At 35.2% G+C, this 26,687-nt stretch overlaps 1 protein-coding gene across 1 annotated transcript in view; it reads left to right on the top strand.

Moving 5' to 3' along the window:
* LOC115883868 (homeobox protein abdominal-B) overlaps nucleotides 1–26,687 on the top strand; it is a 249,361-nt gene that overhangs the window by 84,160 nt on the left and 138,514 nt on the right. The window contains exon 3 of the mRNA XM_030902282.1: nucleotides 25,218–25,293. The gene's annotated coding sequence lies outside the window, so the exon portion shown is untranslated. The remainder of the gene's footprint in view (nucleotides 1–25,217; nucleotides 25,294–26,687) is intronic.

The following is a 26,687-nucleotide window of genomic DNA, read 5'->3' on the forward strand; positions in this document are numbered from 1 at the left end:
ATTTTCGAAAGAAATCAGTACATGTATATTATTTCGTATATTTTTCATTTTATTGATTTTATGGAAAGCACTGTTCATTGAAATGTTGTATCCTATGTTATAGGGCTTGTTTCTATCTACAATTTTCTGTCTCACAATGTACCGTTTGTGTCCAGGAAGGGTTAGATATCGATTGATTGACATAGATGTCGATTATACACGATATTATACGATATAACATTATAATATTAAGAATAAGAATCATATTAACAATTCTTGCAACAATTTTATTATCACCAGTTAAATAAATTAAAGAAGTTCATTAGAAATGCGCTTAATAAAAGAAAAAAAAACCATCAAAATTTAACGACAAACGAAAAAATAATAAATTAAATTAGCCATAACGATAAAGAAGTAGAAATAACAAACAAAGAAAAAAGTATTCGGGTTGTATAGAGGGTAGGGAGTCAATTAAGATATAAAATCGGTTTAATAGCAAATTTAAAATCAATAAAAGATAACAATCGGCAAACTGCAATAACACACAGTCGTTCTTTGGTGGCCGCCGGTCATTAAAAAACTTTACTGCCATTTAAACCGCTAATTAAGAAAGGGAAACTAAAACTTAGTCGGAGCATATAAAATAGTTATTAAAAAGACGTTCGACTGTTTTGTGTACAAACACATTATAACAGTCGGCGACGACTACTGGATTGCACACACAATGGAGCTCGCATTCACACAAATAGCCAAAACGATAAATCACCAGTCTATGAAACAAGGCAATAATGTTAATTTTAATGGTGCCATAACGCAAGGTAGATTTTTATGATACATTTGTTGAATGTGAACGGTTGATGGCGTCGGGCCACTCTCCTTTTTATTATTTATTAGTTTTACTGTTTGTTTTTGAGGTGAGGGAATGTTATTATCATTAAAATAATGTCCATTCATAATTGATGTTTTATTATTAATTAGATTGTTTTAGATGTTGTATTAAGTCGTTTTAATCATCTACTGATAATGCCAACATGGTTGGCGAAACGCGCGCCCAGTGCGAATGTAAAGTGTTTTGGTGTATTAGTGTTTTACTTTGCTGTTGTTACACCAAAGGTTCCAACCCCCAACTTAACTTATCAACCTCTAGAATAGTGTATTAGGCCCTTTTTGAGTCGCATCTTCGTTATTCTGGGGGCGCGACAAATTTAGATCGTATTTTCAAAAGAGGGCAAGCAGTTCGATATTTATTGGGACCGAACAGCAGAACTCACTGCCAGAATTTCTTTAAAAATTTCAAAAACTGACTCTTTCTTCTTTATTCATTTTTGAATCTGTTTGCTTAATCCGCAAGCACATATCTACTATTCCCGAAAGGCCACCTCACAACTATCCATTTAGGAATGCGGAGCACGAATTTGACCCACCCTGTACAATCATCTGCCTTTGGATATTAAGTCGCTTTCATTCTTTCCCGCATTTCGCAAAGCTCTGAAATCATACTTACTGGAGAGAGCCCTATATGCGGTAAACGACTTTTTTGTTGATGTTTAATCTTGAACAATTGTGAATTTTAAAATTTTGATCATCTCACACACTGGTTAAAAGTCTAGTATTTAATATTTTATAATAACTATTAAGTGATTATAACCACCTTTTTTTTTAAATTGCAAAATATTTATTGATACGTTTTTTTTTGTATTCTGCAATGCATCTATGTATGTTCTATGTGTGATTTTAATGATGTAAATTTTTTTCACCAAAATATCAACATTTTGTTTTACCTTGTATTGTTGACAGATGGCGACTTCCATTTTTAATTTAGAAAGATATACTAAAAAGTCAAACAATTTAGTTACAAATTGTTTAAAACATCATCAAAATCAGTCCACTAGAACTTAATATATAAAACATTAAAATACAAGAAAATTTTAAGGTGCCGTTTCAAAGTTTTTTCAGTTGTCTCCAAATGTACATTGTATAGAGAAAAAAAAATCATCTCCGTCTCTTCTATCTGTTCCCCTTTTTTATTACGTCCCAACGTACTTCCTAAAATAATATTTACACTCCATGAATTTTATTTGGCAAAACTTCTCCCTGGGGAGAGTCGAATGTATTTTTCTTGTAGGATTTTATGTGGCGTGGTCGGCAAATATAAATCGTCTCTGTCTCTCTTTATAGAGAGGCGGAAATGATATTGCCGAAGCCAGAGCCGAGATTTCATTTGGGAAAGTTACTCGAAAAACACATTAACCCAAAATGGCAGCCTGCTTACCAACAAGCTTATATTTAGGTCAAATAACAAAAAATTGCCTGTGTATTAAGAGAAAATTCGAAAATAAGCGGGAAAATAATATGGTTTGTTTAAATAGGTATAGCTAAAGCAATATATTTAGGGAAACTAGATTTAATTGATTGTTTCGATAAAGAAAATTTCTCTAAACTCCGTCAACATGTGTGTCAAAGTGTGTTAGAGCCCGAGGATAGTGCCCGGCATGCAAACTCAACCGACTGGCACCAAATCCTTCGTTGCAATTTCTCTTCTTCCTGCCTCGCCTCACCCCTGGGCCACTCCTTTATTCTGGCCGCCATTTTGCCGCCGTGTTTCACGTGAGAGTGTAAGGAACTAGTTCCTTCAGAGCAACAAAGAAACAGGGACCTGTTATTAAATATATGTTACAGTAAAAGGCGGAAATCAGTGATTGTTAGGAATTACTAGAAAAAGCCTACGTTCAGCATCTAATTTTTAAACAAATTTGGAACTTACTAGTCATTCAAATTCACTTTTCCTATTGGCTATGTAGAATGCATGGAAGGGGGTTTAATCACTGCGATATTCCAGGTCTACTATGTCTCCCTTTCTTCAGTTATAACTCATAGAACACATTTTTGTACATGTTTTTTAGTGCTTGCTAAGTTGTACATTTAGAGAACAAAGACATAGGATTTTACGGCACGGACACATCGCATTCACAAGGTACCTGGTGATGCACTCTTTCTCTTGTTTCAATTATTCCGGCCTTGGTGTTTTTATTAGAACGCTTCTTAGAGTCGATCCAGATCTGAAGACAGTCTGAAGACAACTGAAGACATTTGAAGACAGTTTGATTGATATTTGATTGACATTTGAAGACAGGCGAATAGCCAAAAAGTACAACATTAAAACTGTAAAATAAAAATTAAAAACAAAATTAAAGATTAATTTGTCGTTGGACAACATCTCTCGAATGGTTTAAGTCGTATCTGAGCAACAGAAGTTAACTTGTGAGGGTGGATACCACGTTGTCCTCTAGCAAGCCAATATAATGTGGAGTATCTCAAGGCTCAGTACTAGGCCCTATTTTGTTTCTTCTTTTTATTAACGACATTGCTAACATAAACATCAGTGGTAAAATATGTCTTTGCGGACGACACTAGCTTCACTTGGAGCAACAAGGACGTCACGGCACTTCATAGGATCATATCAAATGACTTAATCACCATTAAATCTTGGTGCGATTCGAATCTCCTGAGTCTCAACATTTCTAAAACTAAAGCTTTGTCGTATAAAAACTCGCTGCAGCCTTTTGTACTTAACAACACCACCATTGACGTCGTAAAATCTGTAAAATTCTTAAGGCTTGTTGTAGACAATTCTCTAAAATGGGGCATGCTTATCGACCCTTTGTCGAAAAAATTACGCTCTGCCTGTTTTGCATTAAGATCTGTTTCTAAGGAACTTAACTTGTCAGTGGCTAGAACTATTTATTATGCACTTTTTGAGTCGCACCTCAGATATGCCTTTCCATTCTGGGGTACGTGTTGTGCGACTCGATTTGACCGCATTTTTAATCTCCAGAAGAGAGCTCTTCGATATTCACTGGGACTAAACAGCAGAACTCATTGCCAGGACTTTATTAAAAAAATAAAAATATTAACTCTTCCTTCCTTATTATTATCTGAATCCGTTTGCCTAATACGTAAGCATGTATCAGCCTCTCAACAAAGGCCATCTCACACTTATCCACTCAGAAACGCCGGAGCAAGATCTTTATCTACCTACCCCACGCTCAGAGTTAGTTAAAAGTTCAATATTATACAACTCGAAAAAAATGCACAATCATCTGCCATTTGAAATCAAATCCATAACATCATTTTCTTCATTTCGCATAGCTTTGAAATCTTATTTACTAGACAAGGCTTTCTACGCCGTAAACGACTTATATTTTGATAATCGAATTTGATCTTGTAAACAGTCGTCTAATATTTGCTATTACTATATTTACTATAAACTTACTAAATATTTTTGAATATTATTTTTATTTTTTTATTCTATACTAATTTGTATACTTGTTTTGCATTCTTTTTTGTTTGTTTACTTTATCTTTGTCTACAAATTGTAAAATTTTTTGATAATAAAAGCATTTATTTATATATGTCACTGTAAACGTCCGAAATGTCCGAATTGTCTATTTCGAGTGGGTTAGCGTGGTTATTTGAAGGGTGTTAATTAATTGGTAAATCCTAGGTTTAGCGCGCTTATCCTAGGTTTTACCGCGCTTATCCAGGTGTTATCGCATTTAGAACATTTCCAGTAACATATACATGTAATTCCAACAGTGATACACCCCTCGGTCTTGTCGCTCTGAGGCTGCAGCGCGGCGGTATCTCGCCGGCGCGGCTCGGCCCGGCACCGGGAATATTATTTAGATATATCAGGGCCGGAGTGACAGCGGCCGTAAATATTATTGAAGGTAATTTACGGCCAGAACCGGGCCGGGGCTCAGATAAGACGCCGATTCGCCGGCGGGTATAAATTACAGCCGCGCAGCAGTTACTTTGCGATACACACAGACGTGGGTCTCCGCCGAGAGATGGCGGCAACGTTGTTTATATCCTCCACCTCATCGTTTTCTTCTTTTTCCTTTTTCATTTTTTCGTTGTCGCGTACCCGTAGTTTTTAATCAGATAAGATGTCTGGCTCTATAGTTACAAAGTTGCGCACAAAGGTCGCTGAACATAATCATACGCTACTTCAATTTGATTCTTGCTTAATCCCAGGCATCAACCTACTCCAGTGGTGTCAGAATTGAAGGATCTTTGTCGATTTTCTCAATTGAAGGGCTGGAGGATTTTTATCCAAAATGAAGAAAATATATGAAGGTTTCTGGAGGTTTTGCACAATAAAAATTGTTAAAATGTGTAGTAGGAATGTTTGTTGGTTTTCCTACATCTATTTTGTCACTTTAACGGTATTTAATTAAAATGCCTCAATTTAAAGCAATGTTGTTGTCAAAAAGTCTGCAATTCAAAAGTTTTCAAAAAATTCAATTTTTGAGTCGCACCTCAGGTATGCCCTTCCATTCTGGGGTACGTGTTGTGCGACTCAATTTGACCGTATTTTCAAGCTCCAGAAGAGAGCTGTTCGATATTCACTGGGACTAAATAGCAGAACTCATTGCCAGGACTTTTTTAAAAAATTAAAAATATTAACTCTTTCTTCCTTATTTATATTTGAATCCGTTTGCCTAATACGTTAGCATGTATCAGCGTCTCAAGAAAGGCCATCTCAGACTTATCCACTCAGAAACGCCGGAGCAATATCTTTATCTACATACCCCACGCTCAGAGTTAGTTAAAAGTTCAATATTATACAACTCGAAAAAAAAATGCACAATCACCTGCCATTTGAAATCAAATCCATAACATCATTTTCTTCATTTCGCAAAGCATTGAAATCTTATTTACTGGATAAGGATTTCTACGCCGTGAATGACTTATATTTTGATAATCAAATTTGATCTTGTAAACACTGGTCTAATATTTGCTATTACTTTATTTACTATAAACTTACTAAATATGTTTGAATCATATTTTTATTTTTTTATTCTTTGACATTGTAAACATTTATAAATGTTTATTTTAAACAATAAGACTGAAAATGTAATTTGTATATTTACTTGTTTTGTATTCTCTTTTGCTTGTTTACTTGTTTTGTTACTTTGTTTGTATTTTATGTACTTTGTTTGTATTTTACGTATTATATAGTTCCTGATAGTATATATGTAGGAAAACCATTTTTTGAACCATAATCTTGAATCAATTACCAGAAGAGAATATTTTAAACCAAGTTAAAATTAGTTATTTGTTGTTCTATCCTCTATCTAGCAACAAAGGCACAGTTACGTAATTATCCGCTGTCATGGATACCCGCGGTACTGATTTATGTATTGCATGCCTCGAGTTATCTTTTTTAAAATGGTAATTTCCTTTCGCATTCTTTTCCTTCACTTATTTCACGCTCGGTTAGTCGCGCCGATGTGGCAACAGCTTCGAAGAACCGGCAGACATGTTGCATGCAAGCAAAACGATCTACTGACCATCGGAATTAAGCTCGACTGGCACAGCGTTGCGCAAATTTATATATTTTTTCTTTTAATCAAAATATTTTAGGGAACAAAAATAGATTAATTATAAATATATAAACAGTTATTACTTACAACAACAAAACTCACCTCCTTAACAGCACTTAAGGGACATGAAGGGCCATGACTACCGCTAAAAATATTCTAATAAAGTTGCGATGAGTTTTTTACGGCTATTAAGCTATCTTGTACCACTTCGCACTAAAAGAGGTTCTAAAAAGAACAATATTCGACTGCAAGCTCTACTAGTAAAGATTTCCAAGCTTAATGTATCACAACACTATTTATTCAAAACAAAAACTCGTAATACATAATTAGAAATTACCTAGTACATAATAAGTTTATACATTATACCGTGTAGTGCATCGGAACACGGGATCTACACTGAACGAAAAGTCGACATAAATATAATGAAAAAGTTCATTAATATAATGAATTAAATCATTAATTTTGAGCCGATGAACGATTTCATTGGCACAATGAAAAGTAATTTATTAACTCTATGAAATTTAAGTTCATTAAATCAATGAACAGTGTTCATTAATTTGAAGAACACATTCATTGGTACAATGAACAGATTTAATTAATATAATGTACAGGGTGGGTCAAATTCGACGCTTTTAAATGGAAACACCCTTTTCTATAGGAGATAGACGAAAACTAATATCGGTGTCTGGAGCTCAATTTTCATCAAAAACATGATGGTGAAAACCGCACATCAATATCTGTTACCGCTTCGGAGTTACGGGGTGTTTTTCAAAAATGTTCATTTTTAACAAATCGCTGTAACTTTTTTGCTATGGAAAATTTTGTATTTCTATGAAAACATTTCCCAAGCACCTTTTTACGTAGAATTGAATGGTTTAAGTATAATTTTTTTAAAATTAATAATTTAAGAGTTATCAACAGAAAAATTGATTTTTTATTTGGGACACCCTCTATATTTTCAAATAACTGAAAAGAATTTAAAATTACCTTTCCAAAAATATAGCACACTTGATATTTTGTTATACTTCCCTTCGAAATACAGAATTTTTAAAAGTTCGTCACTTTTAACTAGTAGGCTTTGGACCCCTTATTGATGATATGCCCTTAATGGAACTCAAAACATATTTTTCCAGCAAGACGATACACAGCCTCTGAACGCTGAAGTTATCAGCAAATTTTTGCACCAAATTTCAAGAATAATTGGATAGCTAACCAAGATCCCAGCCGTTGGCCGTCGAGGCCGCCTCACTTAGTGCCCATGGATCTATTACTATGGATATATTTGCGGAAGAATAAAGGTTCCTTATTCTTCCGTATAATCTAGACAAGAATTAAAAATACTTTGCAGTTATGAGAGGATATCTTTCACCCCTACTGAGTTAATGAATTCCGCGAGAAATGTTCAAAAACTGCCCCATCTGTCTGTCCATAACAGAAGACGGTCGATATGTCGAACACCTGTAGCAAAATCTCATGTCTTGGTTTGCTATTTATTCTTGTTGTTATTAGATATAATTTAAATGTGTTGATGTTGGTTAAATATATTTTAAATTGTTATAAAATTCTGCATCTCTTATAGCAAATATTATTTTCGTTTTAATTGATGCTCACAGCTAGATTTTTTTTGCATTACAGCCGGTGCCGTTCAAAGCCTACTTATTTAACGCGGGTGAATTTTTATATACTCTATATCTCGAAGAGGAATCGAGCAAAATATCAAGTGTGTTATATTTTTGGAAAGGTAATTTTAAATTCTTTTCAATAAATTAAAAATATACAAGGTATCCCATATAAAAAATCAAATTTTCTGATGATAATTCTTAAATTATTAATTTTAAAAAAATTATACTTAAACCATTAAATTCTACGTAAAAAGGTGCTTTGGAAATGTTTTCATAAAAATACAAAATTTTCCATAGCAAAAAAGTTACAGGGATTTGTTAAAAATGCATATTTTTGAAAAATACCCCGTAACTCCGAAACGGTAACAGATACCGATATGCGGTTTTCACCATTATGTTTTTGACAAAAATTGAGCTCCAGACACCGATATTAGTTTTTGTCTATCTCCTATAGAAAAGGATGTTTCCATTTAAAAGCGTCGAATTTGACCCACCCTGTACCTAAATCATTATATTAATGAACCGTTATCATTAATACAATGAAATAATTTCATAACCTATTTAGTTATAAATTTAAAAGTCGACAATATTAGTATATAACTCTTGTTATACCATATAATCGATGATAAAGATCGCTGTCATTGATATGAAATGTCATTGATAGTCATTTCCCAGTCAACTACCTAAAATATTTCTACTATAAATAGACTTCCATTTGAACAAGCCCTTAGCTACAAAGGTAACAAAATTACCAATAGTACCGACTTACTTACGAGCACAGTAAATGTTTCCATTAGGGCAATAAAAAACAAGTACAATAAACTAATAATAATTTATTAAACTCGATATAGCATTATACAAATTAAAAATTTTAAAAATCGAATCGACGAAGAGAATAGTAATGTTATTATTAATTTTAGGGTAAATTATAATAAGAAAATTAATTTACCAGTTGATATCCTGAGGGATTTCTATAAAAAGACCATTTCTTCATTATATTAGCTGTATCATTAGACTTGATAACGTCTAGACGAATTTGCAACAGGCTTTCCAAGTCGCATCAAGTGGGTCCGAAGTTAAATTTTCGAATATGAGAGCTTGATGGCAGGTCTCAACATCTTCTTCCGGTTCTAAAAGACGCATATAAAAATAATTAAAATGCCAAATATTAAAAGAACATTCGATTTTACCATAATCAGTTCCATGCTTCGACTTGTTACTATGTTTTTCTTCTTTTTGTTTTTTATCTTCTGAAACATATTTGGTAACCGCTGTTTTAATGAATACCCACACCAGAGATCTCACACAGCGGAATTTGATTTGGCAACACAACAAATTAACTACAATACGATAGGACATTTATTTAAAATATTTAAAATATTGAAGAGAATACTTACCGCTCTAATGAAACTAAAGCTTCACTGAACATTAATATAATTCATTAAAGTTTCAGCATTAAAACAAAGAACGCATTCATTGGGACAATGAACGCGTTCATTATATTAATGAAAATCTTACATTAATTTAATAACCAGATTTTCATTATGTTGATGAAATTAGATTCATACTATTAATAAATTAGGCATCGATCTATGATTAACAAATCATTAATATAATGAAAAAAATCATTGTCCCAATGCAAGAACAGTTAATAATCAATGTTCATTAATATTATGAACAATATTTTTTTCAGTGTAGAAAATCATATGTAAATTTTGAAAATGTCAACTATTACCCAGATAATTTTATGCAAAAGTTACAACTTTTAAAAAAGTCTAATACACTAGACTTTTTTGAAGAACGCCTAAAGTTGTATACTTTTATTTTCAAAAATCTACCTTCAAAATACTAAAATTTTATAATACGTCCAGAGAAAGCTACAATAATACCAGCAAAAATATGACGGTATACAGTACAAGTCTGAAAGTAAAAAAAAAACATTATTTAGAGAAATACTGTTTTTAGTCTTCTTACAAAACCGCATTGCCAAAAAAACGCTTTTCGGTACAATGCACTCAACTCAACTACCACCATCTCATTAATTTAACAAATCGATAAAAATTACCATCGTCCTTCTCTCTCACAAGAAGAGTTAATAATAACGCCGCCAGAGTATATAAAATTAAATTTACGACCTCCTAACGTTCCGCAAACGTAAAATAAAGTAAGTTATTAAAGTTATCATTTCTCAAGTTATGCTGCCAAATCGTTTCCAGCAGAGAACGGGGCCGGGGGAGGATTATTGTTATTATTATTATTATGATCCTTGTTCCTCTTATCGAGTTATACGAATGGGATTCCGCCCGACTCGCAGACATTCCGATCGGGATTAATTTTTATCGTATTCCGAAAGCACTTATCATAAATAACCGGATTTAATGAGCCGGGTCTCGACGACACATAAAGTGTACGGGGCGGGGAACAGGGAGGGAAGATGGAAGAAATCCAGTTTAAAAAGAAACCGAAAATAAAATCGGAAAAGGAGCAACAAAGATGAAGACGCGAGGGACGTTCCCTAGGTAATGGGAGATTAAAATGATCTCTGGTCAAAACGAATGATTCTCTGTTTTCAACGGAATTTAAATTAAATCGTTCTCCACTTGTACCGTAAGAAAATCTAGAAAATAATAGTTATTTATGGTACTAGTGTCCTAGTGTGTTATATTACATATAAGTCACGCTGGGAAATGTTTAGCTGGCTAATTTTCTCAACAACATAGCACTAGTGTTATTATGAATTCATAATAACACGCAAATTTTAAAATAAGAAACAAGCAATAAAAGGTACCTATCAATGAAACTTTTGTCAGGAAATAAGTTTTATCATCGGCTTCCAACAAAAAACGAGTTATGTCTTCTTTTGTTAAAATTCTCGATTTTTTCTGTACTTTTCTTCACTGATATAACTGAACGTAGCAAGGAATAATATACCCAAAGTGATGAAGCCTTCCCATGTTTTGAAAGATGTTCAAAATATTCCAAGAGAACCTTTTCGTTACTACTATTCTTGATTCCTTTCCCTTTACACCAATCTTCAAGTTTTACATAGGCTTGCTCGTACGTTTGACTTGATTTTTCGGGAAGTAGGGAATCGACGTTTTTCTCAATGTCTTCAGTATCCGAAGGGACACTTTTAGAATCAGAATCACCCATATTAATATTATTTTTTGCTTTTTGCTAAAACATTTAACACAAAATCGAACATCAATAATTGAGTTGTCAAAGTGAAAATGGAAACAATCAACAAGCACGGTTACCACGGCGTCGACTAATATGGGCACCTGATAATTTTGAATTTTAATTTTTATGAGGGTATCTCTGATATTTTAAATTAAATCAAATCTCTTTGGATCGTCCCTCGTGTCGCGTCGTAGATTAAATTTTGAATGATACACGTTCGATACGAACTTTTTAATGAAACTTGTGTAACTACGTTACACGCGTTTTATATAATATATTTCATATCAATTAAAAGAAAAAGAGAACCGAGAATTCCCCAACCTAAGCTCAAAAAAAAAGTAGAAAAACCATGCACCGGCACCGGCATCGACCGCCTGTGACCTTGGACCTCCTGCGCACTCCTGCGCCGCGTCTAGCCCCGGGCCTGGCCGTATTGATCTCCCGCCGGTATCCACGCAACCGACCGCCAGCCAAGATGGCCGCCCGTATCGTTCCGCCGCACCATTGGCGACGCGAACGGAATCCCCGCCGCTAGAGCGACGTTGCCGCTCGGCTTGCAGGACGGTTGCGTGCGTGGTTTGCGGCAGGAAGCTGGCGGCGTTGCCGGCTCTCGCTCTTTTTACTGGAAATTCAGGAAAAAAATTAATTCTGCCATTTTTTTCTTCCTACAGTGTCATGTACTTTATACAGAGCGTTGGCTACCTCTCGCATGTACTTGTAATGTGTGTCATCAGTGTTTTACAAGTACACGGGACCTATAGTTGTTAATAGTTATATTTAGATATTTTAAATAGATTTTTAATTGTTCTTTGTGTTTTTTTTGCTTTCGACGACGGGAAGAGATTTTTTTTTCAGAGTACAAGTGAAATACCCGTGTGACTTTTTTTTGAAGAGATTTATTTTGTTAACTACCAAATTTTGCAAATATGTAATTTTCCAGTACTTTAAAAATTTCTATCCATTAGTATTTCAACTTTTAATTGGTTATAATTTGTTTGGCTCCGATTCACAATTAACTATCTACTTAATATTTTTTGTATAAAAAACTTTAAATTATTACAGAATAATCTACTCGTTATACAACGAAAATGTATATAACAAAATGTAATTAAAGTTTTTTTAAAGGAACTTGACAACACCGCACCCTTTTCAGGCCGCAGATAGCTGGAGGATATCGTAATCGCCGAGTCATTTTCGACCTTACGGTATGTTACCATTAGGTCGAAACGATCCCACGTTTTCGATCTATCTGTGTTCGTGCCCGTGGCTCGGAATGGATTCCTGGAATAAAATAAATTGCAAGGCGGATCTGTTGTGCAACCGTAGACTATCTGGGTTTATTTTATTTTTTTTATTTATTGGTTACTAACGGCGACTTTAGAAGATTGAGTGAAAAATAGAAGATTTTGATAAGCTTAATTATTATTAATGTTAAAAAAAAACAGGATATGTGTGAGTTGGACTCTATATTTTATTATATAGAACTATATTACAACCATTAAATCTTGGTGCGATTCTAATCTCCTATGCCCCAACCTATCAAAAACTAAAGTTTTGTAATATAAAAGTACAACACAACCTTTTGTACTTAATAATACCACTATTGACGTCATGGACTCTTGTTGTAAACAACTCGTTCAAATGGGACTTGCACATCGAAGCGTTACCAAAGAAACTAAGCAAGTTTTGCGCTAAGATCAGTTCCTAGGGAACTTAACTTATCAACTTCTAGAATTTTTTTTTTAGAATGAATTTAGAATGAGTGGGAGGGGGGTTAATCACTTCGACCTTACAGATCCATTGTGTCCCCCTTTCTTGAATCATAACTCATCATACAGTCCCAGGGCTTTGACAAAAGCCAGTATCTGGGACGGTTTTATAGAGGGTAGTTCTCCATCTCCAATATCAGTCGTACCAAAATTCATGGCACGAATGGTTGTCGTCTCGGCGCACTCAGTGATGAGGTGTACTGGTGTTTCCCCATCTTCCCCACAGAATCTGCATTCGCCGTTTCCTCTTAGTTTCAATCTACTGAGGTGTCCATTGAGGAGACAGTGTCCTGTTAAAAACCCCGTGACAATCCGAAGATTGTTCTTACTCAGACCCAGGAAGGTCTGTGATTTTTCTTGATCATAAGCCCTCAGAAACTTCTTCGAGTGTCTTAGACCATTACAAGATTTCCATTCCAGGTTGCGGATGGAATCTTCCAAGTTCTTGAGTTCCGCCTTGAGTTGGTTCCCACTTGGAAAGCAGAACGGTTCTGGTCCAGTTAGTGGAGTGTTCGCTCCTTTCCTAGCTAGATTATTTGCTTTTTCATTGCCTTCTATCCCTTGGTGAGCAGGCACCCAGTGTAGGAGGACTTTGTTTTCTTTCCTAATTTATTCAGCTTCTCTATGTATTCTTTGACCAATTTCGAATTGATTGAGACTGAGTTGATCGCCTTTAACGCTGCTTGACTATCAGATAAGATGGCTATTTCTTGTTTCCGATAGTTCCTATCTAAGATAAGTTGTACGCATCTCTCGATAGCGTAGATTTCTGCCTGTAGGATACTAGGGTAAGTGCCCATTGGTTCGGAGTAATTAGCTCTCGGCCCAACACTCCGATCCCTGTTCCCGTATTGGTTTTGAAGCATCAGTATACCAAGTTATGGTATGGTCTTTTTTAACTGCTGGGCAAGCGTTTCGCTCTTCCAATCCTTCTTATTGCTCAATACTACATTGACATGTTTGTGAAAGTTGTACGTTCTTGGCATATCGTCCACTGGGAGTTGCAGAAGTGGTATTTCCTTTTTGAGGGTGTTCCAAGCCCCTGATCTGACAATTCTCCCAGTACTCATTCCGTTAGTGACCATTCTAATCATTGTCGCATTGGCAATCTACCAATGACAATGTGCAGTGGTGTTAGATCTAGAATAACCTCCATTGCTGCTGTTGGACAGGTTCTCATGGCTCCTGTGATGCAAACACAGAGTCTCTGGAGTCTGAGTCTCTGGACTTTGCATAGGTTTAGCCTTGCCGTCCGTTGCTCTAGTTTTGTGTACCAGGCAACTGCTCCATAAGTAATCATGGGTCTTACTATCATGGTATACATCCAGCGCAAAATGTTAGGGGAGCAGCCCCATCTATTTCCCGCCAGTCTTCTGCATATCATGAGAGCCTTTATGGCTTTGCTGGTAGTGTTCTTAATATGCCTGTTCCACAGGAGTTTACTGTCCAGGGTTATTCCCAGGTATTTAACTTCCTGTGTTGGCAGTATTTCCTTTCCATCTAGTTGGATTCTTTTCAAGGTTTTCAGACTTCGCCTTCTGGTGAATGGCACTATCGCGGTTTTTTCTGAGTTGATACTCAGCCCGACAGTCCTACACCATCTCTCAGTGATACGGAGTCCTCTTTGGATAATATCACACAAGGTGCCTGCATGTTTCCCCCGAGCGATCATGACTATGTATCTGCATACCCAATGCAGTGTATTCCCGCTAGAGTTAATTCATCTAGTAGTTCATCCACCACCAAGCTCCACAGCAAAGGGGAGGTTACTCCACCTTGTGGAGTTCCTTGCGTTGTTTTAACAGCTACAGTTTTGGTGCCCATCTGAGCCTCTGCTGTTCGTGTTGACAGCATTTCCCAAAACCAGCGAATAATAGTTCTGTTCACCCCTCTTGTTTCTAGAGATCGCCTGACCACCTTATGTGGTATATTGTCAAACGCCCCCGCAATATCCAAGAAGGCACAAATTGCTGTTTCTTTGCTATCCAGACTTGTCTGTATTAGCTCCGTTAATTGGTACAGAGCAGTTTCTGTGGATCTGCCCGTTCTATATGCATGCTGACTATCATGCAGTGGTTTAACCTTTAGATGATTTTCTCCAATATGGTTGTCAACTACTTTCTCCAGCGTTTTTAGTATGAACGATGTGAGACAAATAGGCCTAAATGACTTGGGATTTGTCCAGTCAGTTTTGCCTATTTTGGGTATGAAGATTACTTTTGCTCTTCTCCATGTGGTTGGTATATATCCCATCGCTAGACTGCTTCTTGTAATGCTTAGTAGATGGTGAGTAGCTATTTGCTGACCCTCCTTTAGAAGGGCAGGAAAGATCCCATCCACTCCTGCTGCTTTATAGGGCTGAAAGGTGTCGATCGCCCATTTCAGCTTTTGTTCTGTTATTACTAGCTTGGCCACTTCCCAATCTTCCCTGCAAGGATTGTGGGGTTCAGTGGGAGCTACATAAGTATCAATAGGTATGCTACCTGGAAAGTGTGTATAAAGTAGGAGATTTGCTCTCTCTTCCTCTCCCTCCGTGTAGCTTCCGTCAGATTTCTTAAGTGCCATGTTGGGGATAGATCCACTCTTGGCCATAGCTTTGTGTAATCTAGCTGCATCAGGAGTAGAAGTGATGTTTTCGCAAAAGGATCTAAAGTCAGACCGCTTTGCCCTTCTTATCTCCTTCTTATACTCAGTTAATTTCTCGCTGTAGAGCTGCCATTCGCCACTGGATTAAGCTCTATTAAAGAGTCGTCGGACCTCCGATCTAAGTTTGGCCAACTTCTTGTTCCACCAGGGCTTCTTGTTACTTTTTTGTATGCCTTTACTTGCGGGGCAACTAGATTCATATGCATCCAATATTGCACCGCTGACTTCCCTTGCGTACAATTCTAGATGCAGATGGTTTCTGGCCCTACTTCCATCTATACGGTTTAGGTTGTCTACGAGATTGGTGTTATACTAAACTTCTAGAATAGTCTATTATGCCCTTTTTGAGTCGCATCTTCGTTATTCTGGGGTACTTGCTGCGCGACAAAATTTGATCGTATTTTCAAACTTCAAAATAGAGCAGTTCGATATTTATTGGGACTGAACAGTAGAACTGACTGCCAGAATTTCTTTAAAAATTTCAAAATACTGACTCTTCCTTCTTTATTCATTTTTGAATCCGTTTGCTTAATCCGCAAGAACATATCTGCTATTCCTGAAAGGTCACCTCATAACTATCCACTTAGGAATGCGGAGCACGATCTCTATCTGCCATCCCCGAGCTCAGAACTAGTTATAACGTGCTCAGAACTATTATATACGTGGTAGTTTTATGTCCAAAAAATATTGGGACACTCTGAATATTTTTCGACAACTTTGTTGCTAAGTTTTGCACGGTCATTGACATTGGCTTAACAGCTTATCAATTTTTAATCGCTGAATATTGTCATCTGTCAAGCGTTGTTTTTAATCGTGATATAAATGGGAGGAATATTTTAGACATATTTGAAAAATCGGACATCACACAGCTGACATAATAGCAAAAAGGTGTGCCTGAAAATATGCAAAGCCATTAATTGAAAATTCACGTAAATGTCAAACGTTTCTTTATTTATTTATTTTTTTATTGGAAATATCAGCGATTAGGTTAGAATTATTCTGAGAATTTTTTTTAGTGAACATAACTTTTGAAGTATGTTGTGTAAAAGCAGTTGTTTCACATCAAAGCATTCAAGTCATCTTAACGTATGTCAGATTGTAGGAGTTTCCATAGCGAGTTACGTTTTAAAAAATATTCAGAAATTATTATTTTAAGGAATTTATTACGAGTAGAAAAAATATTGTGCTGGGTTGACGTTGGTCTCTATGTAATTTGACAAATAAATAAAGCTGTCTCTTTAGTTGTTAGTTTTGAGTCAATATTTTTTAATTCCCTTTCGTGTCGATTGCTGATTGAATTGGAGCCAGAAATGGCTCAAAACGAAATACGAGGATGGTCTGAAAAGTTTCCGACCTCAACGTGAAGATGGCAGCACTCGTAGATAAAAGCTAGTGAATTTTCATTGTTCATCTGTTGACAGTTATTCACCAAAATTTCAGCCATTTTTGATGCGCAGTTGTTATGTACCAGCCTCTTGAGTGAGTTGATGTGAGTGTTTTTGCGAAAATGGATAAAATCGAGTATCGAGCTGTCATTAAATATCTGGTTTTGAAAGGCAATACGTCTAAACAAATTAAACATGAGTTGAATTCTATGTATGGGGTCTCTGCACCATCATTTACCACAGTGAAATTTTGGGCAGCTGAATTTAAACGTGGCCGTAAGAGCTTGGGAGACGATGAACGTTTGGGACATCCAAAAACTGCAACTACCGACGACAATATTGCCAAAGTTCATCAAATGGTGCTAGACGACCGCCGAAGATAGCAGAAATTATGAACATATCAAAAGAACGTGTTTGTCCCATACTAAATCAAGATTTAGGCATGAGAAAGCTGTGCGCGCGTTGGTTGTTGCGTTTGCTCACGTTAGACCAAAAGCGTGTTCGAATGAACATTTCCAACGTTATGTTGGCGCAGTTTAGGCGCAATAAATCCGAGTTTTGGCGTCGATTAAATACTGTAGATGAAACTTGGATACACCACTACACACCAGAAACAAAAATACAGTCCAAACAGTGGACGGCAAAGGGAGAACCGGCTCCAAAAAAGCAAAAACTGTTATTTCGGCTGGGAAAGTGATAGCGACGATTTTTTGGGATAGTCATGGAGTTATTTTAATTGATTATCTTCAAAAAGGAAAAACCATCACAGGAGCATACTATGCATCATTACTTGACAAGCTAAAAGCAGAACTTGAGGAAAAACGGCCACATTTACAGAAAAAGAAAATCCTGTTTCATCAAGATAACGCACCGTCTCACACCTCAGCGGTTTCCATGGTGAAAATCCACGAATTACGGTTTGCACTGCTTGACCATCCGCCATACTCACCAGATCTAGCCCCTAGCGACTTCTTTTTGTTCCCTCATTTAAAAATTGCGCTCGGAGGACAGATATTTTCGAGGGGTGTCTCACTATTGGAATTACATGTACATTTTCTTGGTAGTCGTTGGCAGTCATTGGCATTCTTATGGCAGTCTACTAAGTTTCTTCATAGTAATTGGCAGTCGCTTAGCAGTGGAAGGATATTTTGGCAGTACGTGTACATTTTTTACCCGAGTGAGATATCCCTCGGATATTTTCGTCAAATGAAGAGGCAATCACCTTCGTGACCCACTATTTTGCAGAGGAAAACGCCGAGTACTATTTGGACGGGATACAGAGATGGAAGCATCGCTGGGAAAAGTGTGTAGAGTTACAAGGGGACTATGTTGAAAAATAAAAACAAATATTCAGAAAAAATGTCTTGTATCTTTGTTAGGTCGGAAACTTTTCAGACCACCCTCGTAAGTAAATTACCAACAGATATTCAGGCTGAGGCGACAAACGCCATATTCAAACTACTTCCATTTAAATCCCGAATAACTTATGAAAAGGAATAGAAAAATTTTCAAAAATGGAAGCAAATAAAAAACGTGCGAGAAGAAATAAAGTTTTTAATCTATATTCGCTGTTAAAGTATCATTTAATCTACCCTTGCGGTTAAAGTACTATTTTATCTACTATTTTTGATAGATATAAGACAATTTTAACAGTAGCTATGGTAAAAAAAAATTATTTTACTATTTTTGAAAAATAAATTTTTAAAAATTGTTACAACTGTACCCGTTCTCCACTACTTACCGTTAATAGTAGAAAAAATGCAATTTTAAATTTGTTTAATTGACGTTCAACTCCTAATTTGCAATTCATTAAGGTAAATAGCTGATAAGAAATAATTACTTAACAACTATACTGTATAAACGTAAAATGTGTTACAAATTAGTTCAAAGAATGTTTCTCTATAATGACTCAATTATATAAAATAATTGTATCGTTTACATTAGGAAGTAGAAAGTAAATTTGACATACGAGTATATTTTATATCCCAATTTTTTTCCAGGGACCTGCTAACTAACAAAACCTCTTTAGTTATGAATGTTTTAAATGTATCAAACTTCAAACCTTGGTAGTTAGTATTCATGATATTATTATTTCTCTTTTATTCAATTTCAAAACAGCTAGTTGGATTCTTGTTTCTTTTAAAGAGCTAAAAATTTAGGTGAATTATTTTGATTCGACACAAATCGATCCGCTGAGTGCGAGTAAAAAAAGCCGCCGGGGCAGATTTCCCATATTAATCCGGCTTTACCCTTTTGTTAGTTCATTTACATAATTTGATACATTGTAATATACTACCTAAATCTATACTAATATATAAAATCCTTAAGTGACTGACATACTGATTAATCACGATCCTGCTCAAACCACTCAACGTAAGAAGCTCAATTTTGGCATACAGGTTGATTCTAGGGTGTAGAGGTTCGATAAGAAGGGATTTTTCAAAATACCAGTTCCAAGAGGGTGAAACCACCTCTCAAATATTACAATATTTTTTATTTAAACGGTCAAATTTCCGAAAAAACACGTATATTTTATTTTGTTTTTTTACATATTTTATAATTTTTTAAAAATGTATACAGGGTGTTTCGAAAAATCTGGTCATTGATTAATCACGATCCTCCTTAAAGAGCTTGACGTAAAAAGCTGATTTTTGGAAAGCAGATTGACTTTAGGGTGTAGAGGTTCGATAAGAAGGGATTTTTTGAAACTCGAATTCTAAGGGGGTGAAACTATCCCTGAAATATTAAAATATTTCTTATTTAAAAACCGGTGAGTTTTTCGAAAAAACTCTTAAACACGTAGGTGTATTTTATTTTGTTGTTTTACATATTTTAAGATTTTTTATAAATTTATACAAGGTGTTTCATAAAATATGACCATTGAGTAATCACGATTCTGCTTAAACTGCTTGACGTTTAAAGCTGATTTTTGGCACACGGATTGACTATGGGGTGTAGAGGTTCGATAAGGGGGGGTTTTCGAATCTCAAATTCCAAGAGGGTCAATTTCCAAAACGCCCCTCAAATATTACAATATTTGTTATTTAAAAAACGGTTAATCTTTTGGGAAAACGCTTGGACAAGCATAATTTATTTAGTTTTTTTACATATTTTGAAATTTTTTAAAAAATCATACAGAATGTTCCAAAAAGTTGGGTAATTTCTTAACCACGATTCTGCTTAAACTGCTTGGCGTAAAAAGCTTATTTTTGGCAAACGGATTTTTCGAAAGTCAAATTCCAACGAGATGAAACTACCCCTGAAATATTACCAAGTTATATAATAATATTGCCATATTGTCTTTTCTCATGCTGACATAAATGTGAGAAAATTTTATCCAGTTTGTATGTTAATGAAAATTCTTGCTTTGCTTTATCATCACCATTACAAATGATTAATTCATCGCGAACGAAGTCGCTGGTACAAACTAGTACATAATAATACCTTTAAAAATTTGATACAGGCAGTACGAAAGCACAAATTAGTTATATTCAAGGAGAATGACGAAAAAACTTACAGTATTTACAGAGCAATTACCCAAATACGTAAAACAAGCATCCTTACTTAAACCACGTTGATTTATAACTATTGTAAACAATTACATTTGTCGCACATTACACATAGAACAAACATATAATTTTCACACGTTAAACAGTCTGCAAATATTGACTTTCCATTCTTCTTCAAACATCGAGAAGAGTGTCTAAAAATCCGTCCAAACAGGGAGTTGAGTTACGATGGTACTTTGCCACGCTTCTTGTCCCTTTCGGTACTTTCTCTCAAATTACTTTCGTTCCGCTTGTTTTCAACAGATACTAAATTTGCCTAAATATTTTGACTTTCTCGTCGCACTTCGGTGTCAATATTGTGCTGCGCCTAATTTAGTCGTAAAAGAGAGTAAAGAGAGTATTCTACCTAAGTCGGTAGTCGGTTTTTTGTGGTACTAATGCTTTCACTTCGGAATTTATTGGTGTTGAAATGGTTTTGGGTGAATGCATCTTTATTTCTTGTTTATGCTGCTACAAATAATGATCTATAGTATGTCCTAGGATAGTATTTACTAGAGAAAACACTTTTTTATTATTAATATTTGGACACAATGACAATGTCAGGAAATAAATAAATAAATGCGGCATCTTGACATTTTTTACAACAGAGCTACAACCTGAACCTCCAGCGCTAAATTTAAATTCCAGTAGTCAGCACGGCGCCGAATATGTCCATGGTTGTTCAAAAAGTATGAAAAGATGGTCCAAAAAATCAACTATCATATTAGATTAATTTTTATTTTATGAATCAAGCTGATTTGAAGAAGGCAACGACCGTTGATCGCCAGTACCATCAAGCAGTAATAACGTCAATTGTCTCAGTGTCAACCTAACTAACCACAGATATAACTTAAGAACATTATGGCGTCCTTCGACAATAAATTACCGAGTGTATTGTCCCGGACTTTCATTGCTTTTATATTGTTGGTAATAGCGGTTTCTGACCAGTATACAAGGCCGCGAAGAGACAAAAATATTTTATTTAACAGATGTTCTTTGCTCAGTAAATCTATATAAATAAAACAAATTTTTAGGGTTAGTAATAACATTTATAACTCAAGAACGGTTGGTCTTTGATTTGGTAAAGGAATACCGTGTGGTGCATTGGAACATGAGACATAGGAAAGCACATGTAAATTTTGAAAGGGTCAAATATTATCTCCCCAGATAATTTTATGCAAAAGTTGTATTAGAGTTTTTTGAAGAGGTCTTAAAGTTGTACTTTTGTCTAGAATTTTTTTGTTTCATTTGGTTTGGTTTGGTTTGGTTGTGAAGTTTCTAAAAGTTATTTGCTAAGCTTCTAAAAGTTATTTGCAAAAAACTACGTTCAAATTAGTAAAATTTATAATACGGCCCAGAGGAAGCTATACAATTAAAATACCAGCAAAAATATGATTGTGTCATTGTCACACTTTCTTTACAAAAACTTGCCAAATAGACTAAGGCTGTATTCCGTTGCAAAACCAGGCGAACCAGACCACAAAACATCCCCCTTTAGAACTTCGTCTGTCATGTTAAGAAATGAAAGTAAATAATAAAGCGCCTCTTGTGTTTGTTCGCACTCAAAAAATTTCAATTAATGCCTGTATATATTTTTAATATATTTTTTAAATTTACATTTTTTTAATTATAGTTATATATTACATTTAAGAGAAAGTAATATATTACATTTAAATGGAATAAACTTGGAAAATAAGTTCGTCATAATAATGCTTTTATTTATTAACTATTCTAATAAACAATATGCATTCCTTTGGAAACTCTCTATTTATTTATCTAGTAATGCTAAAACACTCTATTTTAAAGTCGATTAGAGAAAATAGTATGATTCATTGGCAAGTAATGTAAACATTTACGATCCGGTAAAATTGTGATATAAGAGGAGGCTTAGCTTGCCGAAAGCGAGTCAGTAGTTGATATGCCGGCCGGCTGTTGTGTTGTGTTTTGTCATAGAGCTGATATTTGGGGGTTGAAAGTCTTTTGACTATAAACGTTGCAAGTACTGTAAGGCAACGGGTCGTTTGACCGGAAGAAAACCTCTTGTGGTGTGACGTCTTGCCTTCGAGGTTGGTCTTGAGAGTTTGAGGTCTCCCTTGTCTTCTCGATTGACACGATGCGGCGTTGGGGTAGTGAGTTACCCCAATTAGCCTATTCGATTGGGATGCGAATCTGTTTAGCGGCAGATTTGCGTCCGGGGGAAGCCCCTATACTATTTCAGGTGACACTAGCTAGTTGTTGAAGATTATTAACCAATAAATCCGAATAATATTTGAATTAGATGGAAGATATGAAATGTGATATATTGAATAAAATGTCAGTGATGTCAGTGGTTAGGGGGCGGAGTACCCCCGGGTGAGTCTTAGTATTTAATTATCAATTTTATCCAGATCACTAAATGTTTGTTTTGTTATTTTCATGTACAATGAGAGAGTGCTTGCCAATGACCAACTAAATGGATATTTGAGGTGAATTTGCATTGTGAGACCCGGTTGAGTAAGCCCCAGAAATAAGCGATTTTACAATTACATAACAATTATGTCAATTACAGGATGTTTGTTTTCTAACATTTTTTAAATAAAACGAATTATAAAATTTCAATATATTATGTATATTTGTCGTAGGTATGAAAAAAGTAAAATATAAAATGAACAAACGCTTACTTACATTGCAATAAAACTTCCACTTTTAGTTTTGCAATCCAAACGCAATATTTCTATTTCACATATAAAAATATCCGACAACACTAAAATCACTGAAAGTTCCCCGGCTGACAACGAAAACGGAAAAATATAACGGCACTTTTTGTTTTGGACCTGCATATCAACATTACGCTGTACTATTAAGCCTAAAAAGTCATTCAATTTTGTTAATGAAATTTATTTACCTTTATTGCCTACCTCCGCTGCTTTTGGGGGTAAACATAAAATATTATTACAAATTTTCGAAATTAAATGAAAATTTCACTCGAACTTCCAATATTTGCTTGATTTCTGTCACATAAATGACAATGATTGACAAACAATACCAGAAGAACCAGCCTTCTCGCGCTGGTTAGTTTGGTGACAGTTGTAACCGAATTTTTCAGGAACCGTGTTCCGTAATAAGAAAACTTTCAGGAAACCAATAGAAACGGAACATAAAACCATAACCGAGGTAGAGAATGAATGGAGATTAAGCAGTTGACACCCCCGAATACTAGGAAATCGAAGTCAAGCATATGGAAGCAGTTTACAAACTTTCATCTCAGCTTTGTAATTGAAATGTGTCAAAATTATCATGTAAAAAAATAAAAACCAGACTCTCAAAAAGATATTCTGTCATTATATACGCCAAAAAATTTCCAGTATAATTCGCTGTTGGGTGTCCACAAGGAAAAATTTTTCACTAAAATTTATCCGTTGCCATGGTGATTTGTCAAAAAAACACGTTTTGATTGGTTAAAAATTACAGGTGTGGAATTTTCGATGCAATACACGATAGATATTTGTGGTTGATATTTTAGTCAAAAGCCAACTCTGCGAAATCCGAAAACCAGTTTGTTTCTCCGTGGTCTCAGCGTCTCAGCCACGCCTGTGACCTCTATTAAACCGATGCTTACAGCGGAGAGGAACCGAGATAATCTGTATTCGTGTCAAATATTTTACGCCTTTCCCTCGAGAGCTCAGCGAGACTTCTTATTTCTTGTCTGTTCTGGCCATATTTTCGAGGATATTAGTTGTCAAAGGCGAGATAATAATAGGTTTGTTCCTACGACGAAATACAGGGTGGCGCCTCTCATACGCACACTGCATTCACCAACTAAGAGAATCATAATATAAATTCTCTCTGATGCAGGATAAGTGTGCATTTTCGGCAAATATCTGAGAATTTTTATTGTTTTAACTGACACAAAATGATAACTAGTTGTTAAAGTTGGACTAATTAAACAGCTATGTTGAAGTAACGTCAGACATATCACAGCCACCTAGATTTTATGAAATAATAAAGATCTACTCAGATCAAATCATGCCAATGAAAATATCTAGGAAAATCTTTGTTTGAGGTGTAAGCAACCTTAATAGTATTTTGAAGAGACATGAATTCTCCATTGAATATCGGAATAATATACTGGGTGTTCCATTTAAAATAAAAGAGTACCATGCTTTTAAAGGTGACCAATGTTCAATATTAATTTTGTCTCACCCTGTATAACTTTTTGGATCAAGTTTTAATTTGATTTAAAGTACAATAGTTAATTTAACTACATATTAGGCTATACCGGGTAAATTCCAATTTAGGTAGCTTTTATTGTAATTAAAAATTATTGTTCTTTATTTTTAGAAAATATTAAATATGTCAAAAACCTTACGTTTTAGTCATATACTTCTCTAATAAAACTCACCTTTATTTTTCTCACAGAATCTGAAAATCAATTAATATATAGGGTGTTCTATTACAAAAAACACAACTTTGATATGTAACTTTTTTTGGGAACGCCCTGTAGAACTCTCTATATTTTCAATATAAACTGTCGATCTCCTTGGAGCCTCCGCGGCGTATAAGAGGCGCCACTCTGTATACAAAATAAAAAATTAATACCTTTCTTTCTCTCAAAAAACGATATCTTCGGATTATACTTCAGGATTTTTAGATGATATTTGAGTAGTATCAATAAATTTAGATACAGAAATTCATATTTATTTTTCTTTTGTTGTTTCAGGACCACTAAATAGGAAAGATGAATTAACCCTTCAGCAGCTAGTTCTTGCCCCTATTTTAAGCCTTAGCCATATTAGGTAAGTACCTATTTAAGAATACAGTTGGTATAACAAGAGCAAAATTGAACAAATGTGAGGCATATACAGGGTGACAATTTGAAAACGAACAGTATTTAATATTACCTCTACCGATGATAGTATGAAAATTGGGCAAAATACGCCAATTTATGTACATACCAAGGGGGACAATTTTTGAGGTATTTGTTTTCGTGTTACTTTCAACCCTTTGACCCCCAGGGCACCTGCCCCTAAAATTTTAAATGGCAACCCCTATTTCTTTTACCATTTTTGTGGTCCTTATAAAATTCTCAAAAAATTAATGCAGTTTATGTAGAATTCTATAAGAAACACAAAAATGGTAAAAGAAATAGGGGTTGCTATTTAACATTTTAGGGGTAGGTGCCCTTGGGTTCAAGGGGTTGAAAGTAACACGACAACAAATGCCTCAAAAATTGTCCCCCTTGATATGTAAATTGACGTGTTTCGCCAAATTTTCATACTATCATCGGTAGAGGCAATATTAAATACTGTTCGTTTATAAAATTGTCACCCTGTATATTTATTTTTTATCACTATCGTTTGATAAATACCAACTAAATACTTTTTTTATAAAGCGACAGGTAATTAAAAAAATAGAAATACTGTAGATATGAAATTCAAATGTTTTTCTGGGATTTAAATATTTCCAAAAGACCATTATTAGAAATTTCTCTATATATACAGGGTGGCCCATCGAAAACGTTCCGCAAGGCATAACGGCCAGGGTATTTTTTTTTCAGAAAATTCAAAAACAAGTCAATTTTGTTTGTGAGGGGGACACTTTTTGTCCCAAAAATGATTGCAAAATCTTCAACCCCCTAAGCGATTTCCCCATGCCATTCCCCATTTTTTTCAAATGGGAAGGGGTGTCAAGTGGTACCGCATTGAAAAGGGCTTTCTATTCTCTATACTTTCCCGCTTCGTTTTTGAAAATCGGTCGAGCCATTGAGAAAATATGAAGGATTCAAATTTGAAAAGTTTATTTAAACATTTATCAGAGTAAATGATAAGGATAAATTCCTACGACCAATTTGCTTGTTTTTCTTATTATTTCTAGATGTTTACGCATTTTTTCACTTGCCACAAGGACGAACGATCGGGTTAGGGAGAGTGTACTTTCTTTTTGAAAGGTGTAGTTAATCGGCACAACTGTCTACCGACAACAAACTGGGCTGAGGACAACCCCAGGGTTTTTTACGAGGTGCACACACAAAACCCTAAGAAATTGAACGTGTGGGCTGGTATTTTTAGAAACTATATTGTGAGTCCTTTTTTTCTTCCTGGAAATCTAACAGGTGATATGTACTTGGATTTACTGGAAAATACCATCGACCCAGCCCTAACTGACATCATAGAGAACAATCCTGGATACG

The sequence above is a fragment of the Sitophilus oryzae genome, unplaced genomic scaffold, assembly GCF_002938485.1.
Source record: "Sitophilus oryzae breed Bouriz unplaced genomic scaffold, Soryzae_2.0 scaffold_2006_pilon_pilon, whole genome shotgun sequence".
Classification (NCBI taxonomy): domain Eukaryota; kingdom Metazoa; phylum Arthropoda; class Insecta; order Coleoptera; family Curculionidae; genus Sitophilus; species Sitophilus oryzae.